Source organism: Mytilus galloprovincialis, chromosome 6 (genome assembly GCF_965363235.1).
Source record: "Mytilus galloprovincialis chromosome 6, xbMytGall1.hap1.1, whole genome shotgun sequence".
Classification (NCBI taxonomy): Eukaryota; Metazoa; Mollusca; class Bivalvia; order Mytilida; family Mytilidae; genus Mytilus; species Mytilus galloprovincialis.
Genome location: NC_134843.1, coordinates 89,269,045 through 89,276,496, shown reverse-complemented (window position 1 = coordinate 89,276,496; position 7,452 = coordinate 89,269,045). Strand labels below are relative to the sequence as shown.

Genomic DNA, 7,452 nt, shown 5'->3' with positions numbered 1-7,452 from the left:
TTCGTGTATTTTAAAAGGTTGATATTTACTTTCAGACTTATCATAACTATTACATTTTATATAGGAATTTACAAATGACCGGTTATAACCATTAACTATTTATTTATTTTAATATTTTTATTTTGAAAAATCGTGTTAATGATGTTGTTATTGCCAAATAAATGAACGACATGTGGTCTGATAACTTCATACATTCTGTGTTAATAGCCACAGGTACAATATATTTTATGGTCAAATTTATCTCAAATACATGTATTTAAATACTAGAGTTCAAGTTAAGAGATTCGCTGTTGTTTGGTTAATGATGTTCTGCTAGGAGTTATTTTAGTGCAATGTGCTATATATCTTCTATCAAAGACATATGTATATATATATATACAGTGTTTATGTCTCTGCTTCTATCAAGACAGAAAAAGGAATATACACTAATATGAATACGAAAGAAACTGTTGGAAATATAAGAGGCTGAAGTAAAATTCAAAATTTCACGTGGTGCGGTAAGTTGGAATTATGTTAGGCGAATATTAAATTCAAGTTATTATGGAGCGATCTGATGGAACGCATCTTCGCTAGCCAAGGGATACGATCCGCTCTCCTGCTTTACATGAAGAGGAGCGGCGAGGATCGTAACCCTTGGCTAGCGATGATGAAGGGAATTCTATTTTTTTCATTTGTCAGTATATTCAAAATAATATTTCTAGCTGTTTATTATTTTCAGGTATTTGTAATACAATCAATTAGTATCACGTGATTGATAGCTAGTGTTAATTGCCATAGGTATAGTTACATGAGTAAGGTACATAAAAACAATTACGTATGTTTTATTGTGACCATTACATAAAACGGCGATCATCTATTTCCTAAACCATGTGATCTGAGACATCAAAAGGGTACAGTTTATTGCTCCCATCCGTAGGCACACTTTTGGCAAGACAAATCACGATAGGCATGACTATATTTATAAGATATCCTTATACGGAGTATGTGTAAATGTTTGCATTCTATGCACCGTAGCATACTCTTGTTTATAGATTCTGTGGTATTTTGTTTTTATAAATCAATTGAATATGACATTTATAAAGTGTTAGAAAGTGATGTGTTGTGTTTGAAATCTGTAGATAAAATATTTGTTAATTTGGAGAGAAAGCAGGTGAGTTGCACATTTATCATATTAGTAATAATCGATATCGGCATCATCTATTGTTTTATGATGGCATATTTTCAAGATACATATACTAGTAGTTAAAATCCTTAAACTTATAAATTATTAACTACATGTATGTTAAACCTTTCTTTCAACGAAACGTTTTGAGATAGACGGATGTCTTTAATGCAGTTTAATGGCCTTATATTTAGTAATAGTCAATTCTGATTCAGACGATATTCGAAATGTTTGAGTTCTGTATTATAAATGTAGGACTATATATATAGACGGCCTATTATACAGTTTGCAGAAACACATGTCACCATAGTGATTGACAAGTCGGTCATAGATTATACTGCTTTCAGAGAAATTTCATTACTATATATAATAGGCTTTTTTATCACAGTTTCTGCATTCATATGGTGCCTGTTTTAAATTGGTGGTCTCTTAGCATGCCCGCCTTGATAGTGGGAGGTACAGGGTTCGATGCATGGGCCATGTCAAACCATGGATGGATGGTTCTTTGCTAATCATATGACATATAGGAGTAATACTAGTATTAAACCTGCTCATAGTCAGACTGATGATATGCCCGGTTTTAATACTAGTATTAGACCTGCTCATAGTCAGACTGATGATATGCCCGGTCGTTTAATACTAGTATTAGACCTGCTCATAGTCAGACTGATGATATGCCCTGTCGTTTAATACTAGTATTAGACCTGCTCATAGTCAGACTGATGATATGCCCGGTTTTAATACTAGTATTAGACCTGCTCATAGTCAGACTGATGATATGCCCGGTTTTAATACTACGTTACTATGTTCTCGTCCTGATATGTGTGTTATATTTGTCACTTGATGTTTAAACACTCATCCATTGCTATCATTATATCGTCATTGTCTACATTTTTATAAATTTGTAACAAACCCGTGATCGTAATCAACACTTGGATAATAAAAAAAAAAAAAAAAAAACCAACTGAAAAACAACTTACGATATGACAGAGTAAAAATATCTATTTACAATTGACATGAGATTCTATTAAAGTCTTGTTTTATAAAACTGCATCGATACTGTAGATTGAACCATTTTCTATAGGACTTATATAAAGATAAGGAGATGTGGTATGATTTTCAATGAGACATCTATCTACCGAAGTTCAGAGCAGTTAAAGGCTTCACATTTCTTGAATTAACTGTATACGAATTCAAGGCTCTAGCAGGATGTCGTTTTTTTTCTGAACAGGACTAACAACATCAAGAATTACCCATGTTTTTTTTCAAAATTTGCGATATATAAATAGAACAAGAAAACCAAAACGATAATTCTATAATTCTTTTAAAAAAGCACCCAACATACTAGTATTAATTCGTTTAGATGATGGAAGTTTTTCTACACATTTTACAAAATCAACATGTGAATTTGTAATGTTTTATCAAAATCATCTTTCATTTATCAATATAACTTCAAAATCATCTTTAATTTATCAATATAACTTTAGTCAGGGAGAACATGATTAATTTATAACTAGAAATTGTAATTGGCTTTGAACTAGCTTTCGGTAAATGCGAGTACTCTTTATTTCGGTGCTTTGTGTCTTTATATTATGTTTATAAACCAATCACAGATACCAGGATTGAAATGTTACATTTGTGACAGACGGCGTTTCGTCTACAAAAGACTCATCAATGACACTCGAATAAAAACAAATGTTAAAAAGTACGAAGTTGAAGAGCATTGAGGACCTAAATTCCTAAAAGTTTTGCCAAATACAGCTAAGGTAATCTATTCTTGAGGTAGAAAAGCCTAAAATATTTCAAAAATTAACCTGTCATTGTTCAAAATTGAATATTGTGAAGAAAAAAATCTATTCTCTTATCCAATCAAAATACAGCATTATATTACATATTAAAGGTAAAATTACGTTAGAAATTCCCTCGAGAAAATTCCAGATTTCAATCATCGTTTAGCACTTATATTTGGTTTCATGTACTCGGAAATCTTACATTTTATAATGTTAAGTATAACTTTTAATATTGAACTTTTCTATGGTGACAGTCAGGCTTTGACGTACATGGTGGTTAAATCTGTACTTTTCTTCCCTTATATTTCACTTTTAACATTAACGCAGCCATTTACTTTTATCACTTTTACGTGAATCAAGTTTGACTTCAGTTTGTTTTCTCCATTTTAGCCTTTCTAACGTGCTTACATAATTATTTGAAAACCATGCAAGGGAAAAGATTGTTACCAAATGTTTGATAAAGAATACGCTATTATTATAAAAGGCCACGTGAGCTTTTCTCATTACCCGTCATCTTCGCTAGCCAAGGGTTACGATCCACTCCTGTTCTCATCTACGCTAGCCAAGGGTTACGATCCACTAGCGAAGATGATCACCCGATTTGTTCCGCCTAACAGAAGTGTCAATGGAGACTTTGTTATAAACATTGTCATAATATCTATTCCTGTTGGAACAAATATTCAATACCATTTATTCCGTTAGGAACATATATACTGTAATATTTCTTCCTGTGGAAATAATATTCCAGAATATATTTTCCTTTTGGAACTTCTATTCCGTGACTCGTCGTCGTACGTTAACTTTTACAAAAATTTTCCCTCTGAAACTCCTGTTCCAAATTTAACTAAACTTGGCCACACTCATCATTGGGATATTTAGTTTAAAAAATCACGGTGTCCGATGTCCACGCTTGTCAACCAATATGGCTGCCATGGCTAAAAATTGAACATAGGGATAAACATGCAGTTTTTGGCTTTTATCTGTGAAACTAAAGCATTTAGAGCAACTCTGACATTGTCAAATATGTTCATCATGTTTAAATCTTTCTGCCCTGAAATTTTCAGATGAATCAGACAACCTGTTGTTGTGTTGCTTTCCCGAATTGGTAATTAAAAGGAAATTTTGCAGTATTTGGTTGTTTTATTGAATATTATTATAGAAAGAGATAAACTGTAAACAGCAATAGGCTTCAGCAAAGTAAGATCTACAAAAAAGTCAACATGACAAAAATTGTCAATTGACCCCTTAATGAGTTATTGGCCTGCAAAATCAATTTTTAACAATTTTTCGTAATTTTGTAATCTTTTACAAAAATCTTCTCCTATGAAACTTCTTAGACAATTCTAACCAAACTTGGCCATGATCATCATGAGGGTATTTAGTTTTAAAAATGTGTCCGATAACCCCCGCCTGCCAATCGACATGGCTAAAAATAGAGGTAAAATTCAGTTTTAAGCTTACATCTCTGAAACTGAAGCAAAAGTATAATGATGGCATTATTTTATGCTTCAATTGTAAACAAAAATGTCAGGTGAGCGACACGCTAGTTAATTATAGGCCAAAGTTAAAAAGACTGCTAACCATTAATTACTTTAGTGAATCGGTATATGTTGAAACAATGATTTGTAAAGTACAATTGTTACTATACAAATCCTTGGTTGAAATTGAAAAGATGGAATATATCAACCAAGTCTGATTGAATCAGTTTTATTCAACTTCGTACGTTATTTGGCTTTATTTTTGGGGTGTCTATATCTATAAAAGCAAAAACAGGCTATATCGTAGTTGGGTTTAATGAAGTTTAATGAAGTTGATAGATACTGCCTTTGCTTTGGACTTATCATGCTTTATTGTGCACATCTATCTTTGGGGTACTGACCAGTATATAGATTTCAAATACTAAGGCAATATTTTTAGTGGAAAGATGTGTTTAGGGAGCTGTAAATTTATTTGTTAAAAACATCGTCACCATGACCTTTATTTTATTCTTGGTTTCCTGATATCATTTTTTTTTATATTTAAGTTCATTTTTTAGAAAATATCTGACCTACAATCATTCCACTTGATGTAATTTTTTTTTAGTCTGAGCATATCAAACCAGAGTTTTGTTACCAACAGAATCTAAATGAAAGGATGAACTTTATACCTGTACATCTGATCCTATCTAAAACAAAATCACTGATCTCTCTTTAACACATACTGTTAAACTTGTTTTAAACACGGATAAATATCAGTGAACATGATTCCCCAATTAATTCAACCGGTGATGATACCATCCCCTGTTTAATGATAACCTTTTAGTCTAATTTCAAAATGCACAGTTCGCCGGTTCGGTTAATTCGTTCAATGTATTAATGGTTTTTTGTCGAGCCTGCAACTTTTGTTGCAGAAAGCTCGACATAGGGATAGTGATCCGGCGGCGGCTACGGCGGCTACGGCGGCTACGGCGGCGGCGTTAGCTAACTTTTTAAAAGCTTTATATTTTAGAGGGTGGAAGACCTGGATGCTTCATACTTTGTATATAGATGCCTCATGTTACGAAGTTTCCGTCAGTCACATGTCAAATGTCCTTGACCTCATTTTAATGGTTCAGTGACCACTTGAAAAAAAAGTTCAGATTTTTTGTAATGTTGAATTCTCTCTTATCATAAGTAATAGGATAATTATATTTGGTATATGCGTACCTTGCAAGGTCCTCATGCCCGTCAGACAGTTTTCACTTGACCTCGACCTCATTTCATGGATCAGTGAACAAGGTTAAGTTTTGGTGGTCAAGTCCATATCTCAGATACTATAAGCAATAGGTCTAGTATATTCGGTGTATGGAAGGACTGTTAGGTGTACATGTCCAACTGGCAGGTGTCATCTGACCTTGACCTCATTTTCATGGTTCAGTGGTTATAGTTAAGTTTTTGTGTTTTGGTCTGTTTTTCTCATACTTTATGCAATAGATCTACTATATTTGTTGTATGGAATGATTGTAAGATGTACATGTCTAGCGGGCAGATGTCATCTGACCTTGAGCTCATTTTCATGGTTGAGTGGTCAAAGTTAAGTTTTTGAGTTTTGGTCTTTTTATCTAATACTATATGCCATAGGTCAACTATATTTGGTGTATGGAAATATTTTATGATCTATATGTCAGTCCCGCAGGTTTTATTTGACCTCGACCTCATTTTCACGGTTCATTGCTCAGTGTTAAGTTTTTGTGTTTTGGTCTATTTTTCTTAAACTATAAGTAATAGGTCAACTATATTTGTTGTATGGAAGCATTGTTAGCTGTACATGTCTGCCTGGCATGGTTCATCTGACCTTGACCTCATTTTCATGGTTCATTGGTCTTTGTTTAGTTATCTTGGTTAATGCTAAGTTTATGTGACAGTTTTTAATAAAGTTTTATACTAAAGGACTATCAACATAATATCAATAATTAGTAAAGAAGGCGAGACATTTCAGCGTGTGCACTCTTGTGTTTGATAGATGATCGAATGGTATGTTATTTATTTTAATTGACAAATGTGCCTTTTTATAAAATTTATTTAATTCCATTGTGTCTTTATCACATTTCACCGATTGACAGATATTGATAATGCTTGTTCTCCTTTAATTGCATGTTATACATTACTAGAAGGATCTGGTCTCTTCTTCAAATATTTACTCATTTCTGATGTAGACATAGCCCTGTCTAATCAGTGTTAAAATTGATAGGGTAATAAGCTGTCCGGTTACCAGGGAACGAATAAAATACATAGAGGCTAACCAAGTTCACACGTGACACAATGTTTAAATAACAGATGTGGGTATATGTCACAGAGACGGCAACCCAATAACTAAAATAACTAACAGACATAATTGTACAAACTATGAAACGTTTAAAGTACATAAAGGCCGAGCAAGCACAAAAAATGTCAAATGCAAGAAATATGAACATATGTCAGTGATACAGCAACACAATAACGTAAAAAACTAACAGACATATTTATACAAACTGGGAATCGTTTAAAATACATAAAGGCCAAGTAAGTATAAAAAATGTCAAATGCAAGAAATATGGACATATGTCAGTGAGACAGCAACCCAATAACTTAAAAAACTAACAGACATAATTATACAAACTGGGAAACGTTTAAAATACATAAAAGATGATCAAATACAACACAATGTTAAATAATAGAGAGGTGGTTTTACATTTGTATGTCTATGAGACAGCAACCCAATATCTAAAATATCTAACAGACATACAAACTTGGAAACGTATAAAAACATAAAGACTAAGCAAGTACGACATCAGTTTTTAAATACAAGAGCTGTGGGTATATGTCAATGAGACAGCAACCTCATTACTAACAGACAGTCAGTCACACAAGCATACAGACTAGGAAACGTATAAAATACGTAAAGGGTTACCGAGTACAACAAAATGTCGAATACAAGACATGTGGGTACAGCGTCAATGAGACAGAAATCGAGTGACGAAGGTAGCTAAATACATCTAAAGGT

The 7,452-nt window shown here is 33.0% G+C and overlaps 1 protein-coding gene across 1 annotated transcript in view; it reads left to right on the top strand.

Annotated features, from left to right (window-relative positions):
* Positions 1-286: 286 nt before the first annotated feature.
* Positions 287-7,452, top strand: part of LOC143080641 (adenylate cyclase type 2-like) — a 115,861-nt gene continuing 108,695 nt past the window's right edge. Inside the window, exon 1 of the mRNA XM_076256580.1 lies at positions 287-497. The gene's annotated coding sequence lies outside the window, so the exon portion shown is untranslated. The remainder of the gene's footprint in view (positions 498-7,452) is intronic.